The sequence below is a fragment of the Rhinoraja longicauda genome, chromosome 4 (genome assembly GCF_053455715.1).
Source record: "Rhinoraja longicauda isolate Sanriku21f chromosome 4, sRhiLon1.1, whole genome shotgun sequence".
NCBI classification, from domain to species: domain Eukaryota; kingdom Metazoa; phylum Chordata; class Chondrichthyes; order Rajiformes; family Arhynchobatidae; genus Rhinoraja; species Rhinoraja longicauda.
In genome coordinates, this window is record NC_135956.1 from 75,648,892 (window position 1) to 75,666,455 (window position 17,564).

At 40.9% G+C, this 17,564-nt stretch overlaps 1 protein-coding gene across 9 annotated transcripts in view; it reads left to right on the forward strand.

The window, feature by feature from the left end:
* The window catches only part of sgk3 (serum/glucocorticoid regulated kinase family member 3), an 85,944-nt gene that overhangs the window by 11,448 nt on the left and 56,932 nt on the right, over nucleotides 1–17,564 (forward strand). Inside the window, exons 1-2 of one of the 9 annotated variants that reach the window (XM_078398103.1) lie at nucleotides 10,612–10,630; nucleotides 11,170–11,389. The exons of 3 other annotated variants lie outside the window; for them this stretch is intronic. The gene's annotated coding sequence lies outside the window, so the exon portion shown is untranslated. Of the gene's footprint in view, nucleotides 1–10,267; nucleotides 10,530–10,611; nucleotides 10,631–10,753; nucleotides 11,390–11,428; nucleotides 11,558–11,955; nucleotides 12,022–14,887; nucleotides 14,906–17,564 lie in introns of those variants that run through there. 5 more of the 9 variants (XM_078398109.1, XM_078398102.1, XM_078398105.1 and 2 more) reach the window with 5 other exon arrangements.

A 17,564-nucleotide genomic window follows, 5' to 3' on the forward strand; every position in this document is an offset into this window, starting at 1 on the left:
TTAACACCGGGTGGCGCCAGCAATGGCTGCCTCGTCAACAGTCTGTCTGTCCCTTCCTTCTTTTGTTGTTTGTATGTGTTAAATGTATGCTTTTAGTGTTATTTAGCTTGTTTTATGTGGGGGGGGGAGGTTGGGGGAAACTTTGACGGAGATGCGATTTATTATTTTTATTTTTATTTTTTATTATTTTTTAATTTTTTCTCTGTATCGTATCTCTGCCGCACTGCGGCCTAACATCGAGGAGTTGGCGGCCTTTGCTAGAGACCAACTTCGAGAACTCCACCGTGGGAGCCTGCGGACTTTATCATCGTGGAGCTTGCGGTCTCTGGTCAGACACCGGCTTCGGGAACTCCAAGCCGCAGCTGCTTCGATCACCCCGACGCAGAGGTTTCGTTCGCGGCTGCGGGAGCTTTGATCGCCCCGACTGCGGATGGTTCGACTGCCCCGACCGTGGGAGAATAAAGAAGAAGATTGGACTTTATTACCTTCCATCAGTGAGGAACGTGGGAAATCCGCTTTTGTTGATATTTATGTTAACTTTTATGTAGTTGTGTGTCTTGTTGCTTTTTTTTAAGTATGGCTGTATGGTAATTCGAATTTCACAGTACCTTAATTGGTACATGTGACAATAAACTGACCTTGAAACCTTGAACGTATAGGACACTGATTAGAAGATGAAACCTTAAATGGCTGAGGGTGAGATAACTCGCTTCAATGTAGATCAAGAGTAATTTTTTGTTACATTTGTTAAATACAGGAAGGAAATTTTCCACAGGCTCAACAAGATGCATTCTAAGATACCATTAGTGTTCAATGAGTAAATTGCAGATTCCATAAATCATATTACAGGACTCTATTTTGTGTGCCTGCATAATGTCTGTAATGAAGGACTGTAGTGCGGCCTATGATTAATAGAGGTGTCTTGGTGTGTTTGCTCATGTTAAAAGAATTATAATTGCAAGTTTCTCTTCTTTGTTTTGAGAAGAAAACATAGAAAGCAAAAATCTGCAGATGTTGAAAATCAGAAATAGAAGAAAAATGTGAAATTGCTGCAGGCCGGATGCTGCCTTTGCAGAACCAGTTCAATTGGCTTCTCTGTGTTTCTTGTAATTTCAATTTTTACTAATGGCAATACTTTGGCTTAATACTGTAAAAATAGTTAATAGAATTCTAGGTTTCATCTCTAGAGATACGAATATAGATGGAATTGATATGCCAACATGAAACTTCAACAAGAATTAGTGTGGATGCAGTAATGTAGAAACTTACTGGTAGAAAAGTACAGAGCCTTCAGAAAGAGTATAACATAGATTTGTTATGATGTTGTCCACTTTGACTATTTGAAAAATTGAACCTATTTTTAAAGCAACATATTTTATGTCAAGTTATAAAGAGTGCCTAAATATATGAAAGAACAACAGTTAATGGAAATAACCTGTTTCTGTTAATCAATAAATTGATAACTGGAAAATGCAGATAAATGGTTGAGGACCAGGAAATCCATTGCAAAGAGTTGTTTATTTCAGCATCACTTGATTAAAATTGCACTTTTCATGGCTTGCGAGATAATTGTTTCTAGATAATTTCACATTGCCCTTTAAATTTGAGCAAGCATTTGTAGGGGTGTGTCATTCTCCATCGATTGAACCATACTCTGCTTGTGTAATTATGCAGAATCTGCATTCCCTTTTGGAACATTGCAGGAGAAATGGGATCACATGGTCCCGAGATCAATTTATCACAACCCGTAAACCACAGATAGACACAAAATGCTGAAGTAACTCAGCGGCTCAGGCAGCATCTCTGAGAAAAAATGGATAGGTGACATTTCGGATCAGGACTCTTCTTCTAAAGAAGGGGTCCTGACCTAAAACTTCACCTATCCATTTTCTCCAGAGATGCTGCCTGACCCGCTGAGTTACTCCAGCACTTTGTGTCTATCTGTGGTTTAAAGCAACATCTGCAGTTCCTCCCTACACAAGATTATATATGAACTGGGAGCTGCCCCTCAAGCCTGTGTGGGATTTACTTAGATCATGGTAAACAGATTGTGGTTTAACTCTGCATTCACAATAACCTTTCATCCCTTGTTTATCGTGTATCCAATTATGGTTTAGAAATATTCAAAGATTCTGCTTCTACTGGCCTTTAAGGAAGAGAAGACCAAAGACTAATGACCTTTTTAAGAGAAAAAAATTGCCTTCCTCTAAAATAGTGTAAGGGGTTTCTGCGCCGAGCTTTCGCCCGACCTAAGGTCCCCGTGCCTTGCTCTGATCCCTTGACCAGGCCGCGCACACTGGTTCCCCGTGAGTGGTTCGACCCACTCACCCCCTACGGTTCTAGACACTGGACTTAGATGCAGGAGCGTTTATAGTGCAGAAAAATTCAACCAGACCAGATTTGAAAACCAGGTTTTAAATGGAAAAGGCTTTTATTTAGCGCTTGGGACTATTGTCCATGAATACTTATACAGTTCTATAATACATATCTATAAAACACATACCGAATCACATGAATACTTTTGACTATGAATCATAAAACACACACACAGTTCTACAAGACATATACACGACTGTAAGATGGGGAACGTACGACACATCGCAAAATTGACCAACACATATTCCTTTACACACCCACGTTTATTCAAACCACCCTCCCCTCTACACTAAACTATGTCCAGGATATGCAGAATTGGGGTACATGCTCACCATGGGGCTATTACTGGGGTTACTGGCTGTTCGTCTTGCAGTACTTCTTCTCGAGTTGCGTGCCGGTTCCTCTTTCTTGCACTTCGCTTCTTCTTGCCTGTCTTTTCTTCCTCCTGCATCCGTTTGACTTGCTTCCTTGCATCCGTTTTCTTGCCTGCTTGCGTTCATTGCAGGTTTTCTTCTTGAGTTTAAAACCCAAAAGTCGTGGCCAGTTATACTATTCTGACCCGTCCTATCTCCCGCCAGATCTTGGAATCTCTTTGTTTAAAAAGATATGTATGAGTTTTCTCTCTGATCTGCGCTTATGTCCGGGGGTACCGGGGATGGCCAGACGGTGTTAATTGGTATTTCGTTGCGAGGTGATGGGTTTAACTGGTTTCCCATCACCTACCAGGTAGTTTTCTATGGGCTATTGTGCCCCCTTAACGAGATTAACTGTGTAGGTCGGCTTGGGGCATTGTGAGTATGCTGATGTCAGCGCCCCAGTGTCTGGACTTCGACCTGGTTTCGCAGGTTTCTGCATGGCCAATACCCATCCATTGTTCTGGCCGTGGCTTTGCAGAAACCTAGAGACTGGGTTGTAAGGTTTTTACTTTTTGTGGCTGGTCACGAGGTCCTGTGGCCATTTTAGGACCCACAGATTGTGACATCCCTTGGTAAACGGACCGCAGCCTTTCTCCGCTATCAGCCCCAGTCTCTCGTTTAAAATGTCCAAACTGCAGCTCTTTGGTTTTGGTGTTGCTTTCCGAATGAGGGAAAACTTCTCAAATCTTACAATAGGCAACTCTTTATTTTTAAACTATGACTCCTAACTCTAGTTTTTCTCACATAAGAAACATCTTCTCCAGATGCATTCTGTCAAAACCCCTTAAGGTGTTGTATGTTGTTTCAAATTTGCTCTCGCTCTTCTGAAATCCAGTGCCTATGTGCTTAACTTGTCCAAACTTTCCTTGTGTGGTAGCCTACCTACTTTAGTTATAATTTGGCAAACATTTTCTGAACTAATTCCACACATTAACATCCTTAAATGTAATCACTACTATACACATCTGGAGTAATGTGCACAGTGGCAATCCCACACTGTATTCAGTTCCTCTTGCAATAGCTAATATTCTGCTAGCTTTCCTAATGACTTGCACAACCTGCATACTTGTCTCTTGCAAAGTACGCTCTTAGAAATGCAAATCGTGGGCATTTCAGAACTCTGCAATCTTTCACTGTTTAGATAATATGTTTTCATTTCATATTTCCCACACTATACTCCATTTGCCAGATCTTTGCCCACTCACTTAACATCTCCATATCCCTTTGGTGTTCTCACATCCACTTTGCGGCTTACTGTACTATCTTTATTATTCAGTAACCATACTTATAATAACCATCCAAATCATTTATTTAAATAATAAAAAGTGAAGGCACCAGTACTGATGCCTGTGACACATCATTCATTACATCTTGACTACCAGAAAATTATGTTAAAACCTGAATTCTGCTTCCTGTTAGCCAGTCAATTTTTTATCCATGTCAAAATGTTGCCTTCGAGATGGTGAACTTTTTTTCCACATAATCATTGTAAAGGATTGCACATTATCAATCTTCAGGAAATTCTATTGTAGGGCATTCTATTCTGTTTTGTAGTTTTAGCACAATCCGCAGGCGTTGCCACTTTCATTTCACTGCACATCTTGTATATGTATGTGACAAATAAAGTTGACTTGACAACCCTTACAGTTTGTACTGTAATCTACAATGATTTGCATATTTAGTCATTAGCCTCTCTGTTCTTACGCCCCTTAAAGACTGTAGCAATCAACGTATATTGCCTCTTCATTCTTCCTACCAAAATAAAATAGCTTTCATCTTTATGAACATCTAACCAAAATGATTGTTCGTTGTACTCTTCCAAAAACTCTCCTTGTCCTAAATCCACAGCAGTAGATTCAGCTCTGATTTCAACTCCTTTGTATTGGAAACATACTCAGGTGCTGGGAGTAATCCAGAGTTTTCTACCTTTTTAGGAGCTGTTCTATAATTTGCTGATAATAACTGTACTTCTGAACACAGTGTTGACATTATAGTGAGGAAGTTATATCTTAGTTAGCGTATTGAAAAAGCGGTTTAAAATATTAATACACCAAAGAGATTAAGAGAGGTGCTGGAATAGGTTGGGTTCATTAGTGTATGAGTGCAAGATGAACTGTTTATGGATAATATTGTCAAAGAACAGCACATCGATGAGCTGGAGAAGCAAACAAAGAATGGACCTTGTGTTCAGGAAAGTAACTGGATTTGGGAAGGGAAGCCATCTCATAGATGCTTGGTGAAATTCAGAGAGGAAAAAGAGCAACAAGGTAAGGAGAGTATTAATCATGTCTTAGACATAGAAAGGCACAGAAAGAAGCTATTCAGCACATTGCACATTTGTTAGGTCGCAGATGAGCAATCCCATTCCACCTCTCCATATTTCTCTAACGTACTCTTCTCTCATACTTATCAATTTTCCCTTTGATTCGTTTTGCATTAACTTTCACGACAGCAACTGAGGTGAGGAATAATATTTGGCTGGGGGAGGATGCTGTAATTGAACAGTTAACGAGTGCAGAAAATGGTAGATGCTTCAAATCTAAACAAAAATGCTGGAAACATTCAGCAGGTCAGAGAACACCTGGAGAAAGATAATTACAGTTACCGTTACTCCATCTGATGGCCTGACATGTTAATTCTGTTTCTCTTTCCATAAATGCTACCTGACCTGCTGAATCTTTACCTCATTTTCTGTTTTTATTAAGAAACAGAAATTGAAGTGTAACTCTCCAAGACTATAGTTGGAGAATATCAAAAGAAAAGTCACATTTCAAGTTCTCAGATAAATCAAAGTACTCCCTATTGCTTTTAAAGTATAACCTTCTTGTTAGGTTGGGAAAAGATTAACCAATTTGTGTGCTGCCAGGCTGTACAAACAACCAGATTGGTTGACTTGAGATGGACACAAAAGGCTGGAGTAACTCAGCGGGTCAGGCAGCATCTCTGGAGAAAAGGAATAGGTAACATTTCAGGTCGAGACCCTTCTTCAGATTTGGTGTTCTCATTAACGCCAGTTCTAAATTTGTAACAAAAAACATCTTAATACTATAGTATAGGCAGAAAACAAAGGAGACATTCATACAAGAGGTTGTGGAATTGATCTTTGCTCTGGCTGGGATGTCCGGAACGAGGGATGGTCCTTTGAGGAGAGAGAAAAGAAGAAATGCCTACACGCGTAGGTTGATGAATTCTTGGAATCAAGGTATACAGTGCGTATTAGACCCTGGGCCGAGGTGCCTTTTCGTTTCGTGTCGTGACCCACATTCCATATTTACCTGTATTTATAACATATTGTGCAAAAATATTATAGAAATTATACCTGAAACTCGTCAAGAACACAACCTGCACATATTTTTAAAATATGGAAAAAACCTCCCAAATCTTGTCAATTTTCCGAGTAGTAATTGTCCAATCAAAGCACGTTTGACTTTGAGTTGGATGCCAATTGACCAATCACGCGCTTTGTTTCAGGCTAGCTAGGCAGGGAGCCATTCACCATCCAATTGCTTCACAATGAATGAAAATAAGTTTAACAAGGGGTTAAAGCACAGGTTAGGAGTAAATAAACCCATAAGATGCCAGTTATGTCTTAAATTGCATTTATCATTGTACATAATTTGAATAATAAAGAAAACACTTCTGGAAAGTTAATTTTCACCGAATATGATAAACTAATTGGCAATGTAAATCATTGGGTTTCATTGGAGGAATCGTTGACAGAATTCACAGAAAAAAAATGTGAATGTAAATAACATTCCACTTTCTTGTCTTTTCGTAATTTTCCAAATTAAATTTACAGAAGTGATATTTGGTGCCTATAGTTTAGTTTTTTAGCATTTTGAAAATAATATATATCCTGAATCCTCTCTGGAGTCAGGTTGTATCCTGTGACCTCTCTTGATTCCTGGACCACATGTCTGTCAACATTAGCGAAATACTAAGAGTACGGTTTACGATTTTAAAAAAAACTAAAGAGTGAGGCAAACCACAAATATGTCTTAAACGGATCGTTCTCATTTTAATGAGAATTGTTGCAATGTATGTAACACGGGTCGAGTGAGTCGTGCTCCAGATGACTGGTGCGAGCCACAACTGTTTATAAAAAAACTACTGTAACCTTAATAGAGTGACCCGGTGATGATGTAGGTTAATGATCTTTCAGTCATAGCTCAGTACTATTGATTGATTAGGAAAGAACTGCAGATGCTGGTTTAAATCGAAGGCAGTCACAAAAATGCTGGAGCAACTCAGCGGGTCTGAAGAAGGGAACTGAAAGAAATTTGCATTAGGCGAGAAATAGTATTGGGTAGACTGATGGGATTGAAGGTTGATAATCCCCAGGGCCTGATGGTCTGCATCCCAGGGTACTCAGGGAGATGGCTATAAAAATAGTGGACGCATTGGTGATCCTTTTCCAATGTTCAATAGATTCAGGATCAGTTCCTGTGGATTGGAAGATAGCTAATGTTATCCCACTTTTCAAGAAAGGAGCGAGAGAGAAAACAGGAATTACAGACCAGTTAGCCTGACATCGGTGGTGGGGAAGATGCTGGAGTCAATTATTAAAGAGGTAATAACGGTGAATTTGGATAACAGTAAAAGGATAAGTCCATGTCAACATGGATTTATGAAAGGGAAATCATGCTTGACTAATCTTCTGCAATTTTTTTGAGGATGTGACAAGTAAAATGGCTGAAGGGGAGCCAGTGGATGTAGTGTACCTAGACTTTCAGAAAGCCTTTGATAGGTCCCACACAGGAGATTGGTGAGCAAAATTAGAGCACATGGTATTGGGGATAGGGTGTTGTCATGGATAGAGAATTGGTTGGCAGACAGGAAGCAAAGAGAAGGAGTAAACGGGTCCTTTTCAGAATGGCAGGCAGTGGCGAGTGGAGTGCCGCAAGGCTCGGTGTTGGAGCCGCAACTGTTTACCATATATATTAATGATTTGGATGAAGGAATTAGAAGTAACACTAGCAAATTTGCAGATGACACAAAGCTGGGTGGCAGTGTGAACTGTGAAGAGGATGTTAGGAGGTTGCAGGGTGACCTGGACAGGTTGAGTGAGTGGGCAGATGCGTGGCAGATGCAGCATAATATAGATAAATGTGAGGTTATTATCTCAATGGTGTCAGGTTAGGTAAGGGAGAAGTGCAGCGAGACCTGGGTGTCGTTGTACACCAGTCACTGAAAGTTGGCATGCAGGTACAGCAGGCAGTGAAGAAAGCTAATGGCATGTTGGCCTTCAGTATAGGAGTAAAGAGGTTCTTCTGCAGTTGTATAGGGCCCTGGTAAGACCACATCTGGAGTATTGTGTACAGTTTTAGTCTCCTAATTTGAGGAAGGACATCCTTGTAATTGAGGCAGTGCAGCGTAGGTTCACGAGATTGATCCCTGGGATCCCTGGGATAGCTGGACTGTCATACGAGGAAAGATTGAATAGACTAGGCTTGTATTCACTGGAGAGGGGATGAGAGGGGATCTTGTAGAGATATATAAAATTATAAAAGGATTGGACAAGCTAGATGCAGGAAAAATGTTCCCAATTTTGGGCGAGTCTAGAACCAGGGGCCACAGTCTTAGAATAAAGGGGAGGCCATTTAAAACTGAGGTGAGAAGGAACTTTTTCACCCAGAGAGTTGTGAATTTGTGGAATTCTCTGCCACAGAGGGCAGTGGAGGCTAAATCACTGGATGGATTTAAGAGAGAGTTAGATAGAGCTCTAGGGGCTAGTGGAATCAAGGGATATGGGGAGAAGGCAGGCACGGGTTATTGATTGTGGATGATCAGCCATGATGACAATGAATGGCGGTGCTGGCTCGAAGGGCCGAATGGTCTCCTCCTGCACCTATTTTCTATGTTTCTATGGCTCGAAACGTCACCCATTCCTTCTCTCCAGAGATGGTGCCTATCCCTCTGAGTTACTCCAGCATTTACTGTCTATTACTAACTGTTTATTCACTGCACTGAACTTTGAGGGATTGGAAAGTGCTAAATTATTCTTTTTAAAAATTATTTTGAACTGGTTTTAAAAACTGGCTCGAAGTTGGCTTATCTTACACGAACATAATTTTAAAACAATTTCTCACATTCAAATATGCATTGCTTTCCAAAAAAACCCCATACGATCCAAATATTAAATGCAACTGGAAACAAGGCATACTTAGAACATATGCATGATTTCCAATTCACCATAGCAAACATCAACACAATACTCTAAAAATTACTCTTACTAAATTTCAACCACTTTTGTTGTGGTAACGCAAGCGTTCAAATCATTTCTGCTAGCGTTATGCTTTTCTTGAATTCTTTGCCTAATTGGTGTGTGGGAAAGGGTAAAGCGAGCTCTCAGCGACAAGTTAAGCAGTAAAAACAGGTACTCTTGCATGCATTCGTTGTTACTGCGACAAGCATGTAAGCTTCTAGGCTGAAGAAGTGTCTTGATCCGAAACGACACCCATTCCTTCTCCCTAGAGATGCTGCCTGTCTCGCTGAGTTAATCCAGCTTTTTGTGTCTCTCTTAATAGACAATAGGTGCAGGAGTAGGCCATTCGGCCCTTCAGGCCAGCACCACTATTCACTGTGATCATGGTTGATCATCCACAATCAGTACCCTGTTACTGCGGTTTAAACCAGCATCTGCAGTTCCTTCCTACACAAGCTTCTATTCTATTGGTCTGCAAAAGCTGCTCAGTTTGTCCAAATTTGTTGATGTGACTCATTTTGGTCTGAGGAGGTATTAGTCATTGTGTTTCTCTCTTGTTATGTTTCTGCGTTCTAGTTACGGTAACATCACTTCGCTCGGAGCTTCCTTTCGCAATAGAAGTTGTAATACATATTTGTAAAACAAGAATGTACCACTTTCCCCTCCCTACCCCCACCCACCTAGCTTGCTTGTCCTTTCTAGCGATTCCATTGCACTCCCCAACCACTGCAGTCATGAGTTCCGCATCAATCAGCCACGCAGAATATAAAGGGCCTGTCCCAGTTACACGATTTTTAAGTCGTAGATCGCCAAAATTTTCTTTTACCCTATGACAATGACCACGACAATGCCGAGTCAGGTCGATACAAGTTACTGTTTTGTGAAACTGGCACCTGGCTAAGAGATTACACCGTCTTCGGAAATATCACGAAATTCCCACGCTTACCTGACCGTCAAACTGTCACCTCCAATCTACCTGTCAAATGTCCTGACGGTAAATAAATTGGTTAAACAAAACTATTTTCTGGTATCTTCAAATGCCTTTTCTTAATTTAATATTACGTGCTTCTAAATGCATCTGCGACAACCTAGCAAACCTGGGGACAGCATAATAATAATAATAATAATAATATTCATTTATTGTCATTGCAACGAGTACAACGAAATTAAAAAATAGCCAATCATGCGACAGTGCCCGCAATAGGCAACGATACCTGGCAACAAGCCAGCTGTCGCCGAGAAATTTCTATCTGGAATTTTTTTCCGCGACGCGTCGAGATCCGCTACGATTCATTGAAGACTCCTCACGATCATGCCCACGACACCCCGGCGAACGTTCGGCGACAGCCTAGTCGCCGGCAGTCGCATTAAAATCGCCTAAGTGGGACAGGCCCTTAAGACAGCAGTTCGAGATGGTCAGCTATCATGGCCATTGCCAGAGTGGTGATTTGTATTCCTGCAAGGCATTGGGATAAAAAAAAGTTTTGGATCTGGGAGCTGTGATATCTGGCGGCAGAAACAAAAGGAACAGGGTAAATCAACTCAGTAACAGAAGGAATTATTTCCACAGTAGACTGCCCCTGCTATACCCCTTTGGACTGGCTGACATCCACCGAGACAAATCGTTTCATCTGTAATGTCAACTTTTGCTTCTTCTCTTCTTATTAATTAGCTTAATTAATTAGTGTGCAACTTTTTGCACTGACGAGTTATGAATTCCTTCTCAATGATTTTTTAATCTAGATCTGTGCCAAATTTCAAGTAGATACCGGAAATGGGTCACGAAAGTTAAAATCTAGACACATTTTCGATGTTTGGCCCGCGGTCTATATAGGAAAGTATCATTGAGGTAAAATACTATTGACTGGCACAGTATATACGGGGCCAAACGGTCCAATCCTGCTGCTATTTCGTATGTTCACCTGTTCAATGTAATATTTGTGGATGATACCTCTTGGCTAAAATTGCAACGTATTCTGCCCGACGTTTTCGTGCTCTTGCAGTGGCTCGAAGGTTGCAGTAGGGGCCGCAAACCAGAGCACTCAAGCAGACACTACTAAATAGCCACTCGTTTGCTGGAGTGCCAGTTTGAAGTTGTAGCGTGACTTTATTTCGTGGGTTTCGGTCTTGCTTCATTGAGTAGAACATGTAACAACTTTGTTGACTGCCTAGGTCAGCTTGCGAATATACTTTATTGAAACCCGATGGAAATAAGACGGCAGTTCTTCCACGTCAGAGATTACAGGCAGAAGCTCGAGGAAGAGAGAAGCATAACTTCTCATTTGAGAACCTGAGTCTAGTGGACTTTAGACCAGACCAAACTGCGTTGGATCTTTTATCTATACACAGCCGCTCCCCTACAACTGTGGTACCTGGACTTCAACTGCCGAATGTGAGTGTTGTGTGAAACAGCATATTTGTGAACGAGTTTTGGGGTTGTTTGCAGAGGCCGCACCCACAGTACTCCCGGCGCACAACTTAACCTATCTATATGTAAGCAGCAACACACACTTAGTGGCACCGACACCTTCGCCGCGATTATTACACACAAATCCGAGAAGTAAGTTGTGCACAATGTCTTATCTTTGTTCTGTTGACTGCTGTGCAGATTTAGTTGGTGATTTATAGACATTTCGTTCGGTAGTGCTGCAAATCATAAAATGTGGTTATTTGTTTACTGAGCCGCCGACACCGGGGACTTAAAAATCGCGATTAAATCAACATTCGGCAATGATACGCCGACTGCCCCCGGATTCTCTGGACCCGGAACTGGTGCAGGGGCCTCGCGCTGGGAATGGGACTGGGGACGGGCGCGCGCCCGCCCAGGGCCTGCCTGAGAGCGTCGGGGACATGCACGCGTGCCCGTCATGCTCGTGTTGGGAGCGCCCCTAGATGGGGAATGAGCTGCAGAGCCGAGGACTGTGGAAATGGGGAGGGGCGGAGAGGAGAGGACAGACAAGTGGCAATAAGTTGGTTGTCAAATGTCGATGAGAACTAACATCGTGAGCAAAGTACATATGAATGGTGAGTAACTCTTAATCTGAAGATGGACACAAAGTAACTCAGAGGGACAGGCAGCAGCATCTGGAGAGAAGGAATGAATGGGTGATGTTTCAGGTCGAGACCCTTCTTCAGACCCATTCCATCTCTCCAGAGGTGCTGCCTGACCCGCTGAGTTACTCTAGCTTTTTGTGTCTATCTTCGGTGTAAACCAGCATCTGTAGTTCCTTCCTACATACAAGGCTTAATCTGGACCTGGTACCCTCGTGGATTTGTTTCTGTACGTAGTAAGGAATTTAATACAGTAATGTATTTGTCACTTAGAAATTACAACCCTAATTCGGGCAACCAGAACGTTCTCAAGTTCCTATAAAGTTGGGTGTCATACGAATGCAGATACAAAGTTTAGTTGGTGTAATCTGCCTCCTGTTTTAAAACAAGGCGGAAAAACTAAGCTTAGGCAACCAAAAAACAAAATAAATATGCTGGATATTTGGGGTAGGGGGTTAGAAATTGCTGAAAAAAACTCAACAGGTCAGGCAACAGAGTTAGCATTTTAAGTCTAATCTGTTTGACTTGCATTTTCATTTGTGATCGTGCTGTGATCAAAGAATAAATGTCAATATCCTAAGAAGTTCCACTCTTCAGATGTGGCTTGCACACTCACCAACGGCTGCTCTGGTTGGTGAGAGTGCAAACCACATAGTTGGTTTATATGAATGTCAGCATTTCAAATGCCTGCTGCTCTAAGCTATTTTGTTAAAGTGTTATCTTCCAATTTTGTAATACGCTGTCTCCTAAACTCATAAGTGATAGGAGTAGAATTAGGCCATTCGACCCATCAAGTCTACTCCACCGTTCAATCATGGCTGAACTATCTCTCCCTCCTAACCCTATTGTCCTGCCTTCTCCCCATAACCTCTGACACCTGTACTAATCAAGAATCTATCTATCTGCCTTAAAAATATCCATTGACTTGGCCTTCATGGCCTTCTGTGGCAAAGAATTCCACAGATTCACCACCCTCTGAGGAAATAAATTTCTCCTCACCTCCTTCCCAAAAGATTGTCCTTTAATTTTGAGGCTATGACCTCTAGTCCTAGACTCTCCCACTAGTGGAAACATCCTCTTGTCCTATTTCAATGAAGAATTCGCTGGGAAAGACAATTCTACTTCTAAGTATTCCCTCCCAATATATTTCCAAAGGAAGTACGATGAGCAGGGCAACACGGTGGCACAGCTGGCAAAACTGCTGCAGCACAATGCCAGAAACCTTGGTTCGATCCTGGCCTTTGGTGTTGTTTGTGTGGAGTTTGCACGTTCTCCCTGTGACTGTGTGGGTTTCCTCCAGGTGCTCTGGTTTACTCCCACATCCTGAAAATGTGCGGGTTTGTAGGTCTGTAACATACCCCTTGTGTGGTGGGAGTGGGTATGAAAGTGGATAATATAGAAGTAGGGTGAAGGAATGATTGATGGTCAATATGGACGGTGGGCCAAAGAGCCGTTTCCATGTTGTATCTTTTATTCAATAAAACAGCCTGGAATCTCATTGCAAGCAATATTCCCTTTCCTTCGAATCTTTAGTGAAAAAGTTGATTTATCCACAAAATCTACAACATAGAACTATGATAAAACAAAAGGCTGGAGTAAGTGAGCAGGACAAGCAACATCTCTGGAGGCAAGGAATGGGTGACGTTTTGGGTTGAGACCCTTTTTCAAACTGAAAACTTCACCCATTCCTTCTCTCCAGAGATGCTGCCTGTCCCGCTGAGTTATTCCAGCATTTTGTGTCTACCTTTGATTTAAACCAGCATCTGTGGTTCTTTCCTAAAAGAAAAGGTATCTAGATTAAACATTAGATTAATGTCTTCCAGAACTATTATATCTGCAATTATTTTGTGAGACTGGTTTTATCAGTCTTTTTCTTTTAGTGAGGAAAATCGAATTGTGTTATAAAATGTGAATATTATCTATTACTTACATGGAAATATACTACTGAAAAGCTGGTCATTTAGTACAAAAATAGGCTGAAGGAACTCTGCGGGTCATGCAGCATCTGTGGAGGGAATGGACAGAGGACATGTTGGGTTGGGTCCCTTCTTCGTTTTTTGCTCATGATTCCAGTAATTTCTTGTGAGTCATTGTGCTTTTCTACTTGAGCTACTACATGTCAGTGAAATACTACAATCCCTCTTTCTTCCCAGCATCCCATCAAATGCATCGATACACTTTGCCTCAGCTAGTTCCTGAGGAGGGGTTCCACTTTCTGAGTAAAACAATGTCTTGTGAATTATTTATTGTATTGATGTTCTTTGGATTTACTCTTCACTAACAATGGAAACACAACTATTTTTCAGTCAATTTCATAATTTCTAAGTACCTCCTTGTGGTTACCGGCTCCCACTCTTCCCCCACCCATCCCAAAATAAACAAGACACCACCTGTTTGTCCTTTCCTCATAAGTATTAGGGTTATTACATAATTCTATACCCTCTTACACTCTCACAAATGTCTCTATCTTTTCTATAATAACTCAACAAAAACTTTACACGTTATCCCCAGTGTGATGCAATCAACGTTTGATAAAGTCTAATTCCTCTACAAGCCGTAGAATTCTAATCCAGGTATTGAGAAATTGATTTAATTGGTTAAAAAATAACACTTCACTGCACCATTTCGATTAGAGGGTCACAAGCTTAATTCTGCGTGACTGGCAGCTGATGTGTGATGTTGTTTTCATGTCTTCCTGCAGCACTTTAAAAATAAATTAAGTGAATGTTGGCCTGTTAGATTGTTTACCAGGTAGGATGAGCGCTTGGCTCATAGCATTGTTTCCAGTTTCTAAAAATTACCGACAGCCGATGGTGATCAGGAATTGGATCTTCTGTGAGACACCGTAGCCAAAAATGTGAGTTTGCTCCACAGTTAAAGAAAATGCAAAGAATAACTTTCATTTTGAGTGCCATGCATACTAGAGTCATAGGATCATAAATCATGGAGACAGCACCTTCAGCCCAACTTGTCTATGCTGCACAAGATGTCCCATCCAAGCAAGTCCCATTTCCCACGTTTGGCCTATATCCATTTTAACCTTTCCTATTTATGTACCTGTTTAAATATTATTATTGTACATGCCTCTAATACCTCCTCTGGCAGATTGTTCAATTAAACTCACCACTCCCATGTGAAAAAGGTGCCCCTCGAGTTCCTATTAAATCTTTTCTCCTCTCATGTTAATCCTATGCCCAATAGATCTTGATTCCCCTACTCTGGGGAAATAAAATCTGTGCGTATCTATTTCCCCATGACTTTACAAATTTCTATAAGATCACCTCTCATCCTACTGTTCTCCAAGGAATAAAGTTGTAGCCTGCACAACCTCTCCCTATAGCACAGACCCTTGAATCCTGAAAACATTCTCGTACATTTTCTCTGCACTCTTTCAGCTTAATGCCATCTTTCCTGTAGCAGGGTGACTAAAACTGAGCACAATACTTAAAGTGTATCCTAACAAACATCTTGTACAACTGTAACATAACTTCTCAATTTCTGTGCTCCATTCCCTGACTGATGAAGCCCAACGTGCCAAAAGCCTTTTTTCACCCTTTCTAGCTGGGGCACCACTTCAGGAATCTATGCAGTTGTACTCCTAGACACGATCAGCGACTGCTGGTCCTTATGTTTGTTTCCATTTGAAGGTTGGCTGGATTGAAGTTGCTTGCCAGCCGTTGATCTGGCCATCTTCCAACTGCCAAGAAAGTTGTAGAAACCAGGAAATGCAGATTCCGCTTAACCAAGGAAAGGCACTAAAAGAACTTCTTCAAAGTAGGCAGGCCTTGAGGCGATTTTGCAGTGGAGCATCAAAATATCAGAAACAAGGAACTTCCCGACTGGAAGCATCAAGCTGAAGAAGGGTCCCAACCCGAAATCTCTTCTATCCATGTTCTCCAGGGATGCTGCCTGACCCGCTGAGTTACTCCAGCACTTTGTGCTTGCCAGGAAAGTTGGGTGCTGTGGCATTGCTGGGAGCTATAATTTTCTGGCTTTGAATTGACAGTCAGTCCCTACTGTTCTGTGATCCGTTTCTGTCAAGATTTATTGGTTTAATAATAGGGCTGCTAAATGCTGGTTAGTCTCTAACTGAGTAAGACCTGGACTATTCCATGGCCTCTGGCTCAGTCTGACATTGGGTTGAGATGAATTTCTCAATGGAATTGTATGCCATGGAATTGTATGCCCAAAATACTAGCCAACAAGGGGAGATATTCTGGGTTAAATCATTAAATGAAGACTGAAGCTGGTTCAAATTTTTAAATACAGCTTTTAACTTTCTGTTTCCTCCCTGATGATTGACATGGATTTCCCAGCTGTTTTATGGGGCTACTCCTTACACCATAAAGAAAAGAACACGGCTAACAAACATTGCCAAGGGTTTCCATGTTAGTCACCAGCCTCAATCAGTCGACATCTCCCCACCTGGCAATAATTAATGAGTGAGACAGAATTTGTCACAGGGTCAGCATCCCAAATATATAGTAAGAAAATTGGCAGTGTCATCAATGTGCGTTAACATTACAACTACAAGATCATTGTGTAGATGTTGGGTTGAAATATTTGACCTATGATGTTAGATATTTTGAAAGCAAGTGAGGAACATATTGCTGGATCACTGTCACTAGATTATTTTCATTGAACTGGCTATATTTACATGCCTGCAATTCAGGGCATCCGTTAAACTGTTAAGAAATTAAGCACAAATTAATTTTCCATTATAAAAATTGCAATTTTGCATTAATTATTTTGCTGTTCCAAATGTGATTATTTTGCAGTGGATGCTTTAATTTTCTAGCAGTGGAGAGTACAGCTTTGCCATCTATCTTTTTTCCAGTTAGAATATTTGTAATGTACTTATGTACGTTTATATTAAAACATTTGAAACTTTGGGCTTTCATTTGGAACTCTTTTCAACTGAGTATATTCCATTTGGAAATCTGTCCAGTCCCTGGCTACCACTTCCTGTCCTATGGCAATCTTCCATGAAACCACATGAGTTTAGAAAAGTGAATGAAATCCAGGGTAGAGCAAAGTAGAAAGCAATGTCCTTTCTTCAGAAACAGAATTAATTTACTTCCAGAATAATGAATGTTTATGGATGCAGTACAGAAAGACCTAAACTGAGTATCTGGTTTAGGAACGTTAAGCCAGGAAATTTTTGCCCTATTTTTGATAATACTCTTAAGAAATTCATAGGGTTTTAAAATTGTAAATACATTATTTGTCTGTTTTGGCCAAATCAATCAGTTTATTATGTCATATATCAGCAAGGATCATATAGAATCATACTCCTGGATCCTATTTTCTTGTTTATCAAAAGATGATGTTCCATTTTTATGGCATTGCAGTTTTGTACAATTAACTCCTGACCTCACACAAATAACTTTCCATAGCCTGTTATATGTAATACTGCTGCATACCAGTTCCAAGATGGCATGTATTTCTATCTCCAATCCTGCCTGAAAAAGTTGAAGCAGTACTTTTCTTATTATTTAACTTCTTGATATAAAGCA